The sequence below is a fragment of the Brachycentrus maculatus genome, unplaced genomic scaffold (assembly GCF_059751285.1).
Source record: "Brachycentrus maculatus isolate JH-2025_06_01 unplaced genomic scaffold, ASM5975128v1 h1tg000089l, whole genome shotgun sequence".
NCBI classification, from domain to species: domain Eukaryota; kingdom Metazoa; phylum Arthropoda; class Insecta; order Trichoptera; family Brachycentridae; genus Brachycentrus; species Brachycentrus maculatus.
This window is the reverse complement of record NW_028280843.1, coordinates 3,091,189-3,113,283: the sequence shown is the minus strand read 5'-3', so window position 1 is coordinate 3,113,283 and position 22,095 is coordinate 3,091,189. Positions and strand designations below refer to the sequence as shown.

The following is a 22,095-nucleotide window of genomic DNA, read 5'->3' as shown; positions in this document are numbered from 1 at the left end:
ACTCTGCTTCTATTTCCAATTACATTCGCCTCATAAATTTGTTTAACCGTTCTTTCTTCACTCATACGTTCCACATGTCTAAACCATCTCAACACATCTTTCTTAATTTTATCGATAATGCTTATCCCCGCCTTGCATTCTTTCCTTATTTCATCATTCGAACGTCTATCAAACATCGTTTTGCCACATAAATTTAATACAGTTTTTATACATTCATACATATGGCAAACTTATCTTTTAGTTTCGCTATGGCTCTCCAAAAAAGAGACTGAGCTCTTGTGCTTGGAGAGGGACTTACACTCTTATTAAGGTTTATTGTTTTATTCGATTAATGATATAATAGTCTTTTTATTTTATATATCTTTATATTTACGTGTAAAGGGCATTAATGCATATGGTTTATATAGAAAGCGAAAATGGTTGAGAAAAAGAATAAGTTTTTTGTTGTTGTTTTTTTCTCTCATATTATTTGAATTTGAAATAACAGCACTGATTCTCGCAGAGTTTTTTCCTTTATTTTACGATCCGTTGAAATAAATAATATATCTTTCGAATGTTTTTTTTTTACTTTTATGTAGGTACCTTCGTTTTTTCAGTCTGCAAAAAAAAGTTTAATTTATTTTTTGCTATTGAACAACCATACTTTGCTTTATACTGCACAATCCGTTAATCTAATACTGCCTTTTAAGGCTATTTGGATATTTGCCAAAGTGAAAATTTGTGTAACGTACTTTATATTCATGAAATATGGGAACACCAGTAGGTACCAACTACCCACACTGATTTACTACTCGAATATAGGCATCCCACCCGAACAGTTACAAAATGATACGAATGCCTTTACCGTAATATGTATGTTACTTTCATACCACCGCGAATTTGTTCAAAGGTCAAACGGAACTCTCGATATTGCTGAATGTAATAAAATATGCAAGTTTACTGCAGCCTTTTTATTTGGGTACTAGCTGTAAACTGGCCAAGCGTAGCTGTGGTTCAATTTATTTGAAATGAAATAAAATAAAAAGCACACATTTCTAATGTACTTAATTTCTCAATGCTTATAAATCAGTGCAAAAATAACTTTGTTTTAAAATCGCTATAATTTTTTTATTATAACTTAATTTTAATGTCTACCGGTTTCGAAGCTAACCGTTTTTTTTAAAGACTTGAAAAAGAAGCGGTTAGCGTCGAAACCGGTAGACATTATAATTAAGTTATAATAAAATATTTACAGTGATTTTAAAACAAAGTTATACTTTCACAATAAAATGGAAAATCAAAAAGTTATTTCTGCAAACACAAATTAAACAATGCAAATATGTACAAATAATCTAAGAAACAACAATGCAATCGAAAACATTTATAATGACAGCAGCTATCAAGAACCACGCTTTCGCCATGGGCAATGATTTATATTGCGTGTGTTACGTTACGTTCAACAGATGGCGCTGCCATTGTTTTATTATGGTATGATATAAGATGTCTGCTGATATGTACGAAAAACTTACCTACATCACTTTATCTTTTGAAGCCTTTTTTTACATGAATAACTTTCCGACTATTTGATCGTAGATCTAGTATGTACTTGAAGCACAGCTCTAAAAATAGGTACAGTATTTAAGTGGTTAATGCTTAATTATCTCTACCAAAGGTTATTTGACTTACACTATTTTATAAAGATATCAACGGTGTTAAATGCTCCAAAGAGAATGTTGTGGTTTCATTTGTGTAGAAATATCGCCCACTCCTATCAACAACATCATATATCTAAAATAGTCAATTTTTAGTTGTGCATGTTTTAGGAATGCTCAGAAAATGTACCTACTATATCCCAGCAAAAGCGGCATATTTTTAACTTAATATTTACCCGCTCTAGGGCTGAAAGTGTTGTTTTTGCATTTTGAAGAAAATGTATTGTTTAATTATTTTCTTAAATATGCTTAATATTTTTCAAATGAAAAAAAAACATTCAGGTTTTACCTAAATAGATCTGTTGCACAGTAAAAAGTTCAATAAGTGGCTTAATATTTATTTTTAATACATTTTATCATATTTTTAAACTTAAAAAACGATCTCTGAAAAATCTAGTTTTTTGATATATGACGTTGTTTAAAGGAGTGAGCGATATGTTATATACTAAGTATAACTGAGCGTGGTAATAAAATGATGAATTTGGTATCGGTTCGTATTTTCCTGGAACTGCATTGTTCGCGTCATGTCAATCATACTCAAATATCTGGAAGAACTCCTATTCTGTTCACCTGTCAGCCTATGACGGTCGTAAGCCCCGTAAATGCCCAGACTTCCATATTTTTATTCATCTATGTTAAGATGTCAAAAAAATTATATCTAAATTAATATTATTGATTTTTTAAATGAATTATAAATGCATTTTATTATAAATGACAAATTTCCTTTTGAGTTTCACACGTTTTCTATTATGACGATATCGTTATCGAAATATTTTTTTTCTACCACTTTTTTACATTCAATTATATCACGTAATAAACGTATTCAATGGTATATATTTTTATCAGACACTGGATTATTGACTCTACGGATGATATTTAAATGTAGGTCATATCAATATAAGTGTCTCGACTTGAGATGAAGCATCTATCGTTTTTAAACGAAAGAAGATTAGAATCTCAGCATCCAGGGCTCACGACCTGGCATTTGGCTGGCACAATTGGAATTAGCTATACATATAGTCCGTCATCATTGTTCATGGACCGATAGAAACGCCTAAACTGCTCGATGACAGATTCCAATATCAACGTCGTAGGACATATAACGAAATTGATATAAAGAACAATATTAATATCACTTAAGTCGCCGGTTTAAAGTTGAAGATGAAATCAGTTCGTAAGATACTGACAAGATTACACAGAGATACCACACTAACTGACAAAAAATACGACTGTGCCTGTCCATATATACACACACTAAACAAGGTTTTATGTACAGATACTTAGATATGAGATTTTTAATCCGGAGAACTGAGAGTTGGAAGGGTCAAAATTTAAGAAAATGTCAAAATCACCGCGGAAACGCCCAGACTCGTAATATACTCAGACTAAATTGAATAAACCATAAAAATTAAAATATCGAAAGAACGTATAATTATAAAAATGTTGACTAAAGGAGTTAAAGAACGTACGTGAATCCAATTTCAAAGTCAAATGCTGAATGATTTGTGATTATGATCATGTCTATAATCAGAGCGAAATGATGTTGAAAATGGACCAACGGAATGATCATCCGAAACCCGCATAATATGATTAAGTTTACATTTTTCACATATGTGCGCGCCACGTGCGAGTGATGCGAGCCATGTGGACTATTAATACCTCAAAGCGCACCCAGGAGATCAAAAAGATGTAAAAGTGTTGCACTTTTGCAGCGGAAACTTCTCATATTCTGAATTTTAAATCAGACTACAAAGAGCGAATGTCGGCCGTACCGAAATGTTTGCGAGATATTTCAACATGTTGTTACATCAATGCTACAGAAAGAAAACGGAATATCAGCGAGGAAATATATTTATAATTAAAATAATAAACGAAATTAAAATGGTAATATGTATGATTTAACTGATTTTTCAAGTGAATATTTAAAAAACTTAATATACCGATTTAACCGCAACACTTCCGCTGTTGTCGAAATTCGCCGAAATTTTACATTTAAAAAAGTGCTTCAAAAAGAGTACTTTACAAACCTTCAATTTTTTTATTTCTTTAGTTAGCTTATACAACATTTAATACAAACTATTTTTTACACTTAATTTACATCATTTATATATTTACATCTTCTTACAGTAAACAAAACATTTATTTTAAAATTCTTTTAGACTCTTTTCATTCTTCATACATTCAGGCATCTCATCATACATTTTCAAACCCTTATACATTATACAATTTCGCAACTCTGTTTTTTCAAAAACGTCTTATTTTATCCTTGTTTCTAGTTCTATGTTCATGAATTTTTTGTTTTAATGTTCATAAAATTTTATTAAATAAAGTGATGAAAAAATGTTCATAAAATTTTATTAAAAATTAAATCAATTGATGAAAAAATATGTACCGCGACCTTAAATTATGGCACTTTAAAATTTACAATCTTAGCATTAGAATTGAGTTTTTTGACGATAATTGAGATAACCTCAAGTATGTACGTAGACTATGTGAATTTTTCAATACACCAACTAGATGATATTATTATATTGAGTACATATATTAAAAATTGCTCAGTGAAATTGGGTCGAGACAAGGTCACCCCAATCTGCCGTCGGTGAAATGATTTAATCTGGGGGTTAGATTTGAGCACGAAATTATATCACAGTATTACGCCCCACGAATAATGTGGAAAGTGACAAAGGGTAAAACATGCCGTAAAACCGCATCAGCGGATTTGATAGCAAATCCATGATAGATCATATGGTGTGCAAAAAACGTTAACTCTAAAATCCTTGTTTGAATAGTCCCTGATATTTGAAGCTTTTAGCCTGAGTATCATACCCGCTATTAAACTTAAAGTTGAATTTACTTTTAAAACTACATATATATATATATATATATATATATATATATATATATATATATATATATATATATATATATAAAATATATATATATATATATATATATATATATATATATATTTATATATATATATATATGTGTATATATATATATATATATATATATATATATATATATATATATATATATATATATATATATATATATATATATATGTATTTATTTTTTTTATGTTGTGTATTTTGCCTGTTTATAGAACTTATTAAAGAAAACACTTGTTTTTTTTACCACTTAAGTTTATTTTATGACGACTAGTTTCGAAAGCTAAGCTTCCATCTTCTGGTCTAAATGTAAACATGTTTATATTTAGACCTGAAGATGGAAGCTTAGCTTCCAAAACTAGTCGTCATAAAATAAACTCAAGTGGTAAAAAAACAAGTGTTTTCTTTAATAATTTCAACATGTCTTACCGCAAAGTAAATGCCGAAACAATAAATAAAATGTTGATAGAACGTTGAAAAGTTTATAATATGTATCATTAAGTAAAAATTTCATATTTTCGAGTTAACGTTTTTTGCTAGTACACTCACGATATATTTTATATGGCTGTAGGATTATTTATTATTATATTATATTTACACAACCAACCTCCACTCTTCCTTTATGTTAAGATATTTGACTCTCATTTGAAATAAATAAATATTAATTAAAAAAAAATAACAATGCAATTTATTTAATATTTTAATAAAAAAATAACCACCGAATTGAAATATACATATACTTACTTACAATATATGTATATGGATACATATTATTATGCGCAGTAGCAACTTCAAATATGGCATCTATCGTTTTACGAAAGACAATGAAAGTCTAAGCAATCCAGGACTTACGATCTGGTATTTGGATGACTTAAGTGATCACTTTAAGCACTGTGTAACGTTCACCATTCTGCCCATTATTAAACATCCATATCGGATTATTTTTTAAAAGATCTTTATATGCACTGGTGCTGGATGCATTCCATATGTAAGTTGTAATTTCGATACATCTTAAATTTTGCCTGACGGTGTCGTCCCTGCTAACAATTTGTGAAGCATATTTAATTTTCATTCAAACCCTCATCCGCACCCTATGGTGCATAGGGCACTGCATTATATAAACGCAGTGTTATCTTGATCGTTAACACACGAAGGAAAGGTGATCAGCGCTCCGCTTCAGGTACCAGTCCAAGGTAATATTGAATAAATATTAGAGTGAAATAAATCACTTATATACTTAAACGTATATATTTATTTGACTCTCCCTTCGGAATCGCAATCGTACCCCCAGTACGGTAGCCGAGTGTGCTGACCATTGCACTACGTAGGCGGACATCATATATTTCAACTTCAATTATTGGCAGAAAGGAAAAGTTATATTCGACCATATTCCAAATATAATCGTCATGCTGACGTCAAATCCTGCCGTTCTAATTTTTGTGTTAACGTACGTATAAAAAATCGCGATAAGAAAGATACGCAGTCTGCATAATCCGCAGCCATTACAAGTGAAGCAGAGAGCACTTTTCAAAAACTAAATAATAATTATAAATGTTAGAATTCACTGCTTCCACTTATTTTTCTTTGGCAACGCTTTCCTTTCTCGTCTCGCGTCGTGAACCCGAAATCCATTTTTTCTCGAACGAATTTTACAACCATTTTTTAGCTACACTTTAATACACCGCAATTACAAATTCCATTGTTTCACTCGAAACGTTTTTCTCACACCGTTTGAATTAATTTCTCACATAGACCAAAATTACTCAATATTTCAGAATAGTCGACATATTTGACTTAGTGAAAAATATTATCTCACGAAGATGAAGAAGAATATGGAAGTCTGGGCATTTACAGGGCTTTCGACAGTCATAAGCTGGTTAGGCAAGCATGTCAAATTCGCGGCCCACGGGCCGCATGTGGCCCGCGAGTATTTATTTTGCGGCCCGCCGGTACCCGCGGTTATATTTTTCATTTATTTTAATTCTTCATTGAAATCTTTTTTTTTCTACGGGAACATATGATATTCTTTTACAAAACCATTAAGTTGGATCTATTGTACCTCATGTGACTGTATTTGATAATAAATTATTCACTTAAAGTTATATGAAAATGAAAATGAGATTTTATATTTTTTTGATGCGGCCCGCCGGCGTACCCAAAATACCTTAAGCGGCCCTTGATGCCTTTTGAGTTTGACACCTCTGGGTTAGAGTGTATCACTTTACACACGTGTAACATTCACCAATTCTACCCATGATTGATAACCAGACTATTCAAATTCTTGAAACTTTTATTATATTAACTTATATATATATATTATAAGCATATTGATCAAACTCGAAACACAGTACTTGACGTCATTAGACTTCACTATAGTGGGATTAGGGAACCTTTTTATTAAGCAGAAACTCTTTCTAATAGATTTATATTATCCACTGACACTTCGTGATGGAATTGCATTTTTAATTTATTATTAGATTAAAACCAATATTTTTAGCTTTTCCACTTTTTTTATTTGACCAGCGACCGGGTTTCGTCGTTACCGACATCATCAGACTGGTGAGAGGCTTTACAAATTTGTATGTTCTTTTATATATAACATACAAATTTGTAAAGCCTCTCACCAGTCTGATGATGTCGGTAACGACGAAACCCGGTCGCTGGTCAAATAAAAAAAGTGGAAAAGCTAAAAATATTGGTTTTAATCTAATAATAAATTTAAAAAAAAAAAAGAAACTCTTTCGTTTGTACGTGAGGTCCGAATCCTGGATTATATTCCATTACTTGAGAAACGCTAGAAAATATCATTTTCATCAGCTTATAATTTGATTAGTCAATTTATTTACAACACTTTGTTTTGTGTCCTAAAAATAATGTAAAAAATAAATCCTAATTGGAGATAATCCAGATTTGTGAACAAGTATTTGGACACGCTTAAAATGTTGTAAAATAACAATTGTATTAAAATTTGCGTGTTCAATTACTGATTATTCATATTTTTGTAGAAAGTGTGAAAGATATTTACCAAATACTATTAAGTATATTCTTTCTTAAAAATATTTGCATTATGGTTATCATAACATAACAGTAATTTGTAAGCATTGTTTTTCGTTCTCCACAGTAAAGGCGAAACAGTCTGGCTCGTACCATTGTCCGATCAAACCGTTGTTTTGCCTTACTTTTCATTTTCTGTACATTCAGCGCGAAATTATACGGCTGGACAGTGTGGTACATTCTACCAGACGTAACAATTATTATTGTAGAAAGTAAAAGTAATCGCAAACTGTGGAGGCGTTTTCCTACAGCCACGGCACACAATAGCCTTGCTATCTTGCTTGATGTTTTAAAATATCGTTGTAACTGTCAATTACATATGATAAAATCACGCTTGATATGTTTAATTTTTTCGTCTTAATTATTATTCACGTCTGTATGTATTGCTATTTGCCATTTTATTGTTGCAGTGAATTTTTCTTTTATGCTGCAAAACGATGTATGTATGATAGATGTTCGAATGGTGAAATAATAAATAAATGCATGGCTGAGATAAGCAATAAAATTAAGAAAGGTGTGTTGAGATGGTTTGGACATGTGGAACGAATGAGTGAGGAAAGAACAAATGTAAATGGCGAATGTAGTGCGAAATAGGAGCAGAGGAAGACCGAGGAAACATTGGCATTGTTAAGTATGTCAAATACTTGAAAGCGGTCAGGAGTAGGAATAATCGGCGGATATGTATGAGGAGTTGCAGGAATGCGAAGGAGGCGAAGAATGTTTGCAAAGACAGAGTAGTATGGCGTTCTATTCTCTCTGCGTTAGTTAGTCCAATTTTATAGAAGGCAAATGAATCGAAATTGAAAGAATTCTGTATTAGAATCGTGTTTTTTTTCATTTCTTTATTATTTGATGAAAATAAAACACGACTGTAGAAATGAAATACTACAAATATAAAATAATAAAATAGGCGGCAATGTGACCAGTAAAGTTTTCTTCTAAATAATTACTTTGAAGCTGTACGTTGTTTTTTCTCCAAATAACTTTAATTTAATTGAAAAACCTAAATAACTTTTGTCAGACGAAAGAAGATATATCGATCTAATTTACAAATCAGTCATCTTATTGGTTGTATTATATGAAACATATTTTACATAAGAGGATTTTTAACATACATACCAAATATCTGGCTAAGTTTTCCGTTTTTTTTAAGGGTACTAAAAATATCCCTAAGTGCGTATATTATGACGCACGGGTATCCGACAATAGCCGATATGTGGCACTATTTTTGGATATTATTTTGCACAGGGAGTGTGTAGAAGGTGGATACTATCCATAACGTAAAATAATAATTACTATGCGGTAGTGTTTTTGTCAAATGATCCGTAAATTTTTCTTGAATTTGCTTTTTTACATTTTTTTTCGCTAAGCAGCAAAGTTCACTGTTCCTGGTAATAATCCTTATTACATGTTTTGCACTAGAAAAAAATAATCCTTATTTTCCTTTCATATTAATAGATATATAATGAAGGAGACAATAGACATATAAATATATATTTATATTATAATATTTTTATGGATATTGTATATTTACGCGTTTTATTTCATAATGTACTTTTTTAAAAATTCGAAGCTAGTATCAATCTTTAATATGTAATTTTTTGACCACTTTCGTAGCGTAAGGATTAGAGCGTTAGCTACCATGCTGAAGGCCCCAAGTTCAATTCCCTGGTGGGGGTTCAAAATTATTATTATTGATTTTTACTGTAATATTTATTTAATATTACACTGGACTGGTACCTGAAGAGCAGGAGTGATCACCTTGTCTTCATGTAAGTAATGATCAAGATAACACTTCGTTAATACGACGCAGTGCCCTATGCACCATTGTTTTCGGATAAGGGTTAGAAGAAAGAAGAAGATTGGTATTCTTTATTGATTGTCATAATAACCTGTGTAATCTTTATGTTGAGTTCTTCAAACCCTTATCCGCACCCCAATGGTGCATAGAGCACTGCATTATATTAAAAATATTAAAAATAATATTTTAAAGTGAAAAAAATATTTATATTATGTTGGGTTAGTCAAATAAATTGTGTCTGATTTGAATACAGTATGTTATCATCGTTCGTTTTTTCTTATGCTTACACATTTTGTAATTTGGTGTAACAAAGGATCATGTTGTCTAATGTGTTTGTCTATCTTTAATTATAACCTGGGACAAGATCCGTTAACTCTAAATGCCAAACCTGTACGTCATGTTGAGAACAATGTTAGTCATCGATTGTACCTACATAATACATACGAGTATATATCGCTCACTCCTTTCAAGAACGTCATAAATCAAAAATCGACAATTTTTAGTTGTGCATGTTTTCGGAATGCCCAGAAAGTGTACTGTATCCCAGCAAAAGAGGCACATTTTTAACTTAATATTTACCCGCTTCAGGGCAGAAATTGTTGTTTTTACATTTTGAGGAAAAGGTATTGTTTAATTTTTTGTTTAAAAATATACTTAATATTTTTCATTAGAGAAAAAACCTTCAGGTTTTACCCAAAATGATTTGTTGCACATTAAAAAGTTCAATAAGTGGCTTGATATTTATTTTTAATGCATTATATTATATTATTAAACTTTAAAAACGTTCTCCTGAAAAATCAAGTTTTGATTTATGACGTTCTTGAAAGGAGTGAGCGATATGTACGTCGTGTACATTTATTTTAATACGACGAGGACAGGATTTAAATACACGTACCTTCGCGTTCTTTGCGCATTCTTAGCCTCTGAATAAAAGCTACTCGACCAACATTTAAAATGTAAAATATTTTATTTTAGAAAAATAAATTATCATTTAGTATTTGAAGTATGAACTTGCCCAACTTCTTAATGATGTACTATAAACAATTAAGTCTCAATTTCTTTTACAAAAATAAATAAAATAAAAAGGATATTTTCTAGCGTTTCTTATGTTTGTGGATATAATCCAGGATCCGGACCTCACATACAAATGAAAGAGTTTCTGCTCAATAAAAAAACGTCTTTTATATTACCATAGATGTCTCTAGTGAAATTCTAGTCAATTCAAGCAATATGTTTCTAATTTGAACAATATATATATATATATATATATATATATATATATATATATATATATATATATATATATATATATATATATATATATATATATATATATATATATATATATATATATATATATATATATATATATATATATATATATAAAGTTCTAAGAATTTGAGTAGTATGATTGTTTATCATGGGTTGAATTGGTGAATGTTGGTGTTTAAAGTGATCACTTAAACCAGCCTATTACGGTCGTAAGCCCTGCAAATGCCCAGACTTCCATATTCTTCTTCATCTTCGTTGCGATGTGAAAAAATAATATAATTTTCTTTTATTTATTTTTTCAGTAGGAAGAACCGATGAGTTCTACATTTTTATAAAAGTGGGTTGTATTTTCATTGAATTACTATACAGTAAGGTATACGCTTTGCCACAATGAAAATGATCTTTAGTGTATATCATCACATTTATTGATTGAAAAAAGGTTTTACCCGAAATTGATAGCCTTGACCACTTATAAAATCTATAACCAAGCTTTTTTTTACCCATTGTAAAATTTTCACGTAAATTTGTTACTGAATATGGCCAAGGACTATTGTTCACTACTTTACTTCACGAAAATTTACGAAATTGAACGTGTTTTTTTCTGTGCATATTAAACCACGTTAGTCTTTTTTTCTAAGGAGACAAAAACATTCTCGCGGACATAAGTTTTCACAAAATTGCATTCACATTAATAAAAAAATGGAAGGCCAAATTTAACACAATTAAAAATTGATCCGGTTGATTAAAAATTGATTGATTAAAAATCCGGTAGTAAAGATACAAAATCATTGTTTTCGGGTTCATATTTTTAGATAAACAAAATAAATCATATATAATATCAGGAATTACACTCTTATCATTTTTTATTATTTACGATTGAACTTTGTTTTGTTTTTTTTTTATTGTACGAGAGAAAAATTAAATATACTTCGAAATACATAATTTATGGGTAGGCATATTTTTGTACTTTTTTATTCTAGCTAGTTCTTCTTACCTCGCGTCCATTTCTGTCTGATGAGGTCATTGCTACTCTCCATTTATAGTTAAGAAACTACGCTAATACGATCACGTTTTTGTGGAGTCCAAATGTTGTCAATGCGACGACTTTTCTTCCCTTTATAGAAAAAAGAAAGTGATATTCTGATATAAGCGCATGTGAGAGTAAGTCGTTTTTTTTTCTATTATCAACCGATACAGGTTTTGTTTAATTTATGTATTAAATTGATCAAATAATTGGCTCCTTACAATTGTACAGTATAATATGGATTTAAATATTCATCTAATGTAAAATATTTCTTTTAGTTTATGTTTATTTTTTCATGTGCTTTATTGAAGTATTCACTGTTTATAGATTATAATAATCCCTAATTATATATCTGAATAGACTGAAAGGTCATTGCTTTTTGTTAATCTGTATTTCATATCTATATTGCTCTTTGTGTGGTACTTTTTACACTATTCAAATTGAGCTATTCTGTTGCTTCGGATACGATTATAACTATAGTAATTACTTTCACGAAAAGAAAAATAACCATTTACCTAGCTGTTATTTTTTTAGAATTCCTGCGTACTAAAAAAATATCAGTTATCTCTCCAATTACTTTTAAGAGTTTGAAAATTCCTATCTATTTTACAATTTTTCTTTGTTACCTTTAAAACATAAGACGGCTGTTATTATGTTAACAGACCTCTAAAATCTTAACCGGTCCTATAAAATTGCCACCTAAATGCAGACATGGTATAACAGTTATTTGCTAATGACGTATTGGTTGAGTCACTATCGTACCATTATTATCTAACTTTAAAGTACTGACATTGCAAAATAACTGGTTTTATTCCACTCGATACTTAATCGTAGTTTTAAAGATTAAGGTCAATCGGTACCGTCATCTAAGCAGGCATGAACCTATTTCCCTGTCGTTTTGATTATTGTCTTATGTTTAAGGCCCAGCATTCGTTTAGTCGCAACTTAATTTAGTCTAAATCCAGGTAACGTTTTACGTACCGTAGAACGGGGCTACTTGAACTTTGATGTGTTACTTGAGCCCAGTACAAAAAAAAATTAATCTGAATTTGGTCTACAATAATGAACGTATCGACATGATTCATTGTTTCCCTGATAGGTGACACTTATTGTCACGATACTTCGATCGATACCACGATCTAATTTTTTTGTACTGGGCTCAAGTAACGCATCTAAGTTCAAGTTTTACGGTAATTGATTTTTTTCTGATATTTTTTTCGTTATTACATCGAAAACATAAGTTTTTCTTCGAAATAATTATACGGTTTTGTTTTTTTTTTTATTGAAAGGTAAGGAATATTTTTTTTCTGTTTATATTCTAAAAAACAAAAAAATATACAACATATATCATTTTTAAAAAAATGGGCGTGAGCAGACGGGTGACCTCTCTGGTGGTCTCCGGTGGAATGAATGCAACTTAACTAATGGTGGGCCTTAAACGTTTTCTTATTCGCAACAGCTAACTTCGTCGTGATGTCGGTAAATATAAGATACGGAAAATTCGTCGTGCGTTGCGGTCTCGGATTGCTACAAAAAAATAAAAATAACCTTTGCTAATTAACATTCTAATTTGTGGCATTCGCTAAGATTTTTTTAAGAAGATAAAAATGCAACTAGCATGTATCCATATTCTCATTTTTGGTGTATACGTAATCCGTGCGTGCATATATTATTATATTTAAAGTAGGTATTTATAATTTTTTGTACAGAATATAACCTATCGTTTAACATAAGACTACCGAAAATCTGATAAAAACAAATTATAGCCATTTAAAAATATTTAATCGGTTTTCTATCAGATAATTATGTTGCAACATTATTTTGCGGTATGCGTGCGTACGTCCGTGTGTGTTTATAAATCTAATAAAATATAATCGAAATGAATCTGAATTTTTTTGTCTTTCAAGGATAAAATCATGTTTTTTTTTAATATTCGTCTTTTTTTGTTTTTTAGATCTGAATTGGATTCCTCACTTACTAGATTCTCAATTCATATGGTAAGTAATACAATATTATAATTTTAATTATATATAATATTTACCCGATTTATGTCAGCCTCCGTAGTATAAAGGTCAGCATGCTCGGCTACCGTACTGGAGGTCCCGGGTTCGATTCCCAGGGGGGTTTAATAAATTTAAGTGATTTTTTCACTGCAATATTTATTCAATATTACCCTGGACTGGTACCTGAAGTGGAGGGCTGATCACCTTTCCTTCGTGTGGTCATGATCAAGATAACACTGCGTTTATATGATGCAGTGCCCTATGCACCATTGGGTGCAGATGAGGGTTTGAATAATATTATACCACAGACACACTGTCCTGTGACATCTCACCCTAACCCTAACGTAACCATCAGCATTTTATCTACTACTGCTTGAGTAATGAGAAATGCGTGTGCGTGCGTATAGCCGCAATTGTATTGTTATTTTTTGTTGGAAAGCGTGCGAAAAAGCGATGACTTTGAATTCTCATGTGAGAACGTTCGTTTGCCGAGTGCGATGCCTCGCTACTTAATAATTACACGCGGAAATACGTTATTCTTACCGTGTCAAATGCCGATTCTATCACAAATGGAGTATGCATAATGAATTTATTACCGTTTGAATCGTACAATTATTTTAAACCGTAGTTACGTAGCGGTATTTTTACTCAATGTGTGTACACTGTATCGATCGATATGGGTACGTTTACCTCATTCAAAAAAGCCAAAATTCTTTTCGTTCGGCAACTTTTTGTAGCGTTATGAATTCAATAGTCACCCCCTGTTCATTTATAACTGACAAAGCTGGTGACTTAAAAAAAGCGCGACGTACTATATGTTGAATTCAATATTTTCTTTTCAATGGGTGATATCGGCTTAGACCGCAAAACTCCGTTCGGGCTTATTTTACAGGAGAGAGTAAAAAAAACACTAGTTTTTTACCACTTGAATTATATTTATTTTATTTTAACAACTAGTATCGGAAGCTATGCTTCCATCTTCAGGTGTAGAGATAAACTAAAGCATAATAAAGGAATCAAGAGTTAATTTTAAGAAAATTGTAAAATGTTTATATTCTTAATTTTTCTCTATTTTTTGTGTGTATATTAGGTTAAAATCGTTAAAAACAATAAAAATGTATTAAAAAATAACTCCACCGACAAGACACACAAGTTGGCTTGGTAGGTCTCTGGAAAAAAGGTCTAAATATGTAAAAATTGTGATTAAAATAAATGTATACAAATAAAAAAATAAAAAAAATTGTTCTGGAAGTATGGAGGGGAGGGGGGGAGTTAGGGGAATAAGTCAGGAGGTGGAGTTAGGGGGATGAGTCACGGGGAGGAGTTTGAGAATAAAAGAAAAATGTAAAGCAAAGGTGAAGAATTTTGAAATAATATTATTTTTTAATTATCATTATAATTAAAGTTTTTTTTGGATTTCTAAATTTTTAACGTTATTCATTATTTGGCCTTTGTGTGGTACTGGGTGTAATAATTTTAGTTTATACGAGTCGAATGAGTGAAAAGTATCTATTATGTGATTTGCAAATTCCGAAAAATCCCAGTTGATACCATTCATCCTATTTCACATAAAATGGCCAGTTTTCATTATTATTAAATAGATACATGTAAATATATGTGGAAAAAACTATATTATTTGTTATTTTATTATGAACAGCACCTTACGAATTAAACTGACGATATTCTTTTATACTTAAAAGTTATACATATACGTATTATAATTAAAATGTAACTCTGTTTTAAAATCACTAAGTATTTTATTTTAACGTAATTATAATGTCTACCGGTTTCGAAGCTAACCGCTTCTTTATCAAGACAAAGGAGCGGTTAGCTTCGAAACCGGTAGATATTATAATTAAGTTATAATAAAATACTATAGTGATTTTAAAACAAAGTTACATTTTAATTATAAAATGGAAAATCACAAAGTTAGTGCCTCAAATATAAATTATATATACTTACATATTAATTTCCATGATTACGTCTCAACTATTATTTCTCAATTATGAATTTAAGTATCCTTTTATGTTTTCGATTTACCGATTTTTTCTTTATTAATTCCAGAACATGGTTCGTTACTTAAGGAATACGAAAATCTTATTTCACATTTAATTCACATTTAAAGCTTTAACTCTGTGATTTGTATTTTTATATTACTTCACATGAAATTACCACGTATCCTTATACTATTCAAATATATGTACAGTGATTTAAACGTAATTTTAGGTTTTCTAATATGTTTTTAATGCACCTGTCCCCAATACGGTGTATTGTGTTACTTACGTGGAAATATCACAATACGATCACTGTTTGTGTAATGTCAATGTTCACGTACACTGGTCGTGTAATTTAACTCTATGAATTGCACCATTTAACCTCAAACTGACCTGTGACTAAGTAATTAATTTTTCATTTGACCGACTGATAAATAACCTTTATTGTACCAAACGTGCCTTATTACATGCCTTGCACTGACGAAACACCTAACCCTCTTGAATTATCTACATACATACGTCATTTGATTTGGTCTAATATATTATCCATAGATTGAACTCCCCATTTGCACGGTAGATACGTTTCACGCTATGCCATGTAAAAAAATTATACTAAATAAAGTAAATAAAATATGTATGTTGGATAGATTGAGGATATCGAAAAATATAATTATTTTTTCCTAATTATAGATATCTTTATTTTATTTTTAAAATACTTGAATAAAATTAAAGGTAACAAAAAATATTCACTAAGGCCCTTTCCGTATACCTCTCCGCTCATATTACTGAGAAGTAAGTACCTGCGAGGGATGTACTTTAGGGACTTTTCATTGTTAAATAAAGGTTCGATTTTTTATGAACCGTGTTATTTCAAAATCGTATAATTAGGGAGTTTCTGTTAAATTTCATGTTCTTAATTATTATTTTGGAAAAAACGTAATATTTTCTTGAAAATAAATTTGACTGAAATGGTGTCTGTGGAAAAGTTTCACAAAGTTTTAAGCTCTTCAGTATAATCTTAACAGAATAAACCTAACCTAATGTTGTTTAAGATAGTCAGTCTGTTGCGTTATTATTTTGCTTTTATAAAATGTCTCTAGGGTACAATTTTGTTAAAGAAAAAGTTCCACTTTGTAAAAAAACAATATTTATTAGCTAATGATTAATAATTGTTGGAAAATTATATAATATTTCAAACGGCGTTTTTCATTTATTAGGCGTTCATTGAAGACCAAGAAAACAACAAAATAAAATACTAAGAAAAAAAACAATTACCGTAAAATATGTATTGGTGAAAAAGAAGCGCTTTTGTTTTTGTACTCCTCGAATCCTCTATTAATTACGTACAAAGTATTATTATAAAGTATAGTAAAAATTACACTAGTCATGAATTACTACCAGTTTTCAGATATACCTTGCATTAATTTTTTAGCCATCTTTTATCAAAACTCTTTAAATTTGGTGTTAGATAGGTGTAAGGAACGTATTTTCAAGTGTACTCTACACAAGTATAACTTATTTTCTTAATTTTATGGCTAGTATTGATTGATATTCGCGGTGACGTTATGTTTAAATATCTACCAAATCACTTCAACATTATATGACTACAGTGATTTAAACTGTCAAATAAATTATTATTTCGGTTAATTATAAAACATATATTTAAAAAAAAAATTAACGTACATCTTTATTCTAACCCTTATCCGCACCCCAATGGTGCATAGGGCACTGCATCGTATTGAAGCAGTGTTATCTTGATCGTTAAATACACGAAGGAAAGGTGATCAGCCTTCCGCTTCAGGTACCAGTCCAGGGTCATATTAAATAAATATTAGACTGAAAAATCACTAATATTTATTTTGACCCTCTTGGGAATCGAACCCGGGACCTCCAGCATGGTAGCCTAGCGCGCTAACCACTACACTATGGAGGGGGACAGCTTAACGTACATCTTAAAATATGAAAATTATTTTAAATTAATAAGCGCTCTTGAGGTGATTTTTCACAAAATCGACGCTAGATATTCGATAAAAAATTGACTATTATTATTATTGATACCTCATAGAGACAAATTAATTTATGGGATGGAAATATGAATGCCTTTGTGCATTTGGGATGCATATGAGAATTGACTGGCTGGCTCGTGTGATTACTTTATACACGTGTGTAACGTTCATCATTATCTCGTGTTGAAACATCCATATCACTTGATTTTTCGATGTTTATATGTAACATATACAATATCGTTATCTTTATAAAATAAAACAACTTTGTTTTAACCACTTTTTATTGGTACACTTTTTCCAACCGGTTTCGACAAGAACCTTGTCATCATCAGGGTTTATGAGTATTTCAATGTTTTAGAAATAGTACATAAACCCCGATGATGACAAGGTTCTTGACGAAACCGGTTGGAAAAAGTGTACCAATAAAAAGTGGTTAAAACAAAGTTGTTTTATTTTATAAAGTTTATAAAATATGCCACCAAGTATCTGCGAAAAACATACAAGAAAATATCGTTATCGCCCATTCGTGTACGAGTTTAATTTTGTAACGAAACCCTAAGGGTAAAAAAGGTAAGGCAAAAGCTGATGAATGTTAATCAATTTCTTGAACAGTCTAAATTTACATCATTCAAAGTTTATGATGTAAATAATAATTACTTAATCTATTTGTATCAAATAACCCGATGTGCGTTTTGATTATCTCTGCGTTTTGAAATTGATATTTTACGAATTCGCGTGGGTCTCCCCCGTATAAAAGGTTGGGATATTCATCAGAGGCATTGTTTCTATGGAAATCGAATGTCGATTTCGCAGGGCGGTCCACTGTCAGAGCTTTACAGCTACAATTCGACAGTTTCGACACCCCCTAACTCGTTAAGCTCGATCAATCTTCCCGACTACCCGCTCCGGTGACAAGAAGCGATCGCGGGGTTAATCACACCCCCTTTGTTCAAACTATTTGACACTTAACCATTATGTAACCGTCTTTCTTTCTTCCTCCTGGCGCAAATTTGTTTTTAATACCTACACATACTTTCAGTTCCGTCCGTGCTTTAACTTTTTATCAAAGTCGTGAAAATTTTCTCTCCCTCAATGTTCTCATACCAAAATACCTTTTCTCTGCGTGCGTGGGTACAGCTGAAACCAAATAAATTGACTCAAATAAATACATACTCAAGTGATTCTCTCTTTTCTATTTTTCTAAGTTTAAAGTATCTTGACCTCTTGAAGTGTTAGTGATTAGGAAATTTATTAAATTATTTAATTTGCTATATTATTTCGAGAAATAAAAAGACTTTATTTAATTTGCAATTTGCTATTGAAAATGTGCTATATTTTTTTCCAATAAAATATTATTCTTTTTATTATTCTTCTAACCCTTATCCGCAAACAATGGTGCATTCGGCACTGCATCGTATTGACGCAGTGTTATCTTCAACGTTACTTATATGAAGGCAAGGTGATCACTCATGCGCTTCAGGGATCAATCCAGGGTAATATAAAATAAATATAAGAGTGTAAAATAACTAATATTTATGTTCAACCCCCCCTGGGAATCGAACCTCGAACACGGTAGCTAAAATAATATAAGGCTTGATTAAATGCTTTGAATAGTACGAAGGCCACTTTCAGGTTAATATATTGTAGCAATACAGTCAAGGTGGGTCGTTCCAAAAGTCCCACATTGATCGAGCGACATGAGAACATTTTGATTGATCCTCTGCATTGCAGCCTTACGGGGCACAAGGCTCGAGGCGTTACCTACTCCTATGCGATCACCAACCGGCCCGCTCGGTTTGCGAAAGCTACTATAATATAGGATAATATTATGTGATACTATGTATGTTACACGTAATCCCTCACGCGCAAACATTATCACCGTCGCTCAGCAGAAAATTCTCATCGTGGATTTAATTATTGCGACAAGCAGTAAAACGAGATAGGAAGGAAGATACGAGATAATAAATAGTAACGGTAAGAGTTAAGAGCAACGAAACGTTTCCTTACAGTACTCTGCATCTAAGAACAGTTATATTGAGCCAATAGTCACGTACAACATTTTTAGTGGGTCCAAATACTTGCTCACAAAATCTGGATTATCTCCAATTACAGGAGTTATTTTCATATTATTTTTTGACATCTTATCAAAGATGAAGAAGAATATGGAAGTCATAGGCTGGTTTAAGTGATCACTTTACACATTTGTAACATTCACCAATTCTACCCATTATTGACATAAATGAAACAGTTTACCCTTTAAGTTATATATAAATGAAACCGTTTCGAAACGTTGTTCTTGAATTATTAGAAATTAAGATTCGGATCTCACATACTAATAAAAAAGTATCTGCTCAATAAAAAAGCTTCTGTTCATCTCACCAATAGATGTCTCTAGTGAAGTTCTAGTGATTCAAGAACAAGGTTTCTAAATTGGTTCATATATATAGAACTTCCAAGAATTTGAGTATTGTGGTTGTCAATAATGGGTAGAATTGGTGAATGTTACACGTGTGTAAAGTGATCACTTAAACCAGCCTATGACGGTCGTCAGCCCCGTAAATGCCCAGACTTCCATATTCTTCTTCATCTTTGATGAGATGTCAAAAAATAATATGAATAGTCACGTAGTTGAAATTCATTGGCCATCCGTTTGTAGTATAATATTTTCCACCCTTTTCATAATTTTAATCACAAATCAATATGGGAAATTCCCTTGAACGTGACTATTAAATATCTACACGTTTCGTAACGTGACATGGGATATATTTTTTCCTATTATGTGTGTTATCGAATTATGTTTCTAATTCTACGTCTTCAATAGCCAAACGCACCGTCATCCATCATTTTCAGCCACTTTTCAGGTGTAAGATGAATAACCCGTTAGAACAAGCATGAAAATAATCGAATAATCCCCAAACCACGAAAAAAATCTCCCCTTGGCTTGAGAACTATGAATACCTTCTTATTCTTATCCCTTTTATGTTACATGAACCCATACTAATGTGCAAAGGCAACTAGCCGTAACTCAAGTTGCGGTTGTTTGGCGTAACACAGCTCAAAGCATTATTATAACTAGCCTCTATCATATACTCGTACAATCACAGATTTTGCTGTATCTCTTACCTTTACCGAGATATTCATTATCCAAATAGCCGCGAAATTGTATTAATTTGATACATGTTTTGGCAAAGAGCACCATTTTACGTTAACTTTTAATTCCTTTATCTCAAAACTACTGTTTTAAACTTGCGGCTATTTGCCTTTGCACATTAGTATAGTACTGGATATATTTTTTTCTGATCCGAGCACTTTTATGATAACCTGATAATCGTTATTAGTGATATTATATACGTTCAAAATGCAACATTTTCACGCTTTTAATACTTGAATAACAAATGAACTGGCTTACTAACTAATCATCACACTGCTTCCCCGTAAGGGTAGGCAGAGAAAATAGAACGCCACACCAATCTATCTTTACAAACAGTCTTCGCCTCTTTCACATTTATGCATCTCCTCATACACACCCGTCGATTATTCCGACTCCTGACCTGACTGCTTTCAAGTATTTCATACTTAAACAGTTTTTTATACTTGAAATTTCTTATTATAATGGTCTGTCGTTCACCCTTATTTAATAAGATCATTCACTTTCTTCCGACATGAAAAAATAAACCAATGTATTTTTTACCCTATTCCTTTTTCGCAGAAATTCTTCTACCTCAATATTTAATGACTGAAGCTTTTTGTTTCCTTCGACTTTAGTTAAGCTTTCACAAATATTTGATGAGTATATAAATATATGAGCAGGCACGCCTTTACGACGACGGAAGGACGAACAGCGAAATGAAGAGAACTGATTTAAATCCCCTTAGGAGTATTTGGATTACTGGCCTCAAATGATCTTTCAAACAGTTATTTTGACTTTGGTTAAAGTAAACTTTTGTTAGGAAACATATTTAAAAAAAAAAAATGTATTTGTCAACTACAATTGTGTCAATCTTTGGCCTTCAACAATGTCGAAATGTCGGATATTACACATACTCTGTTATTTATACTCTGAACAATTACGAACCTTGATAGTTAGAATTTGAAAAAGAAATTTGGTCTTCTCCTAACTGCCAAACCTTACTAATTTTACTAATAATATTAGCTTGTATGTAGTTATATTCCATACTTAGCCTTGGTTTGTTGTTTTTCGTGAAATCGAATGACCAAAAATAGCTCCGATTTAGTTAATTTACTTGCCTTTTTACTTTAATGCTAAATAAAACCTTTTTGTAAGTTTTATTTATTTATCCTTTTTAAGCTACAAAACGTGTATCAAAGTCTTTTTAATAGTGTTTATTTATTCACTTA

The 22,095-nt window shown here is 31.2% G+C and overlaps 1 protein-coding gene across 2 annotated transcripts in view; it reads left to right on the top strand.

Moving 5' to 3' along the window:
* The window catches only part of Oatp30B (Organic anion transporting polypeptide 30B), a 128,720-nt gene that overhangs the window by 14,712 nt on the left and 91,913 nt on the right, over nt 1-22,095 (top strand). Inside the window, exon 2 of one of the 2 annotated variants that reach the window (XM_088257984.1) lies at nt 13,688-13,730. The exons of the other annotated variant lie outside the window; for it this stretch is intronic. The gene's annotated coding sequence lies outside the window, so the exon portion shown is untranslated. The remainder of the gene's footprint in view (nt 1-13,687; nt 13,731-22,095) is intronic. 2 annotated transcript variants of the gene reach the window in all.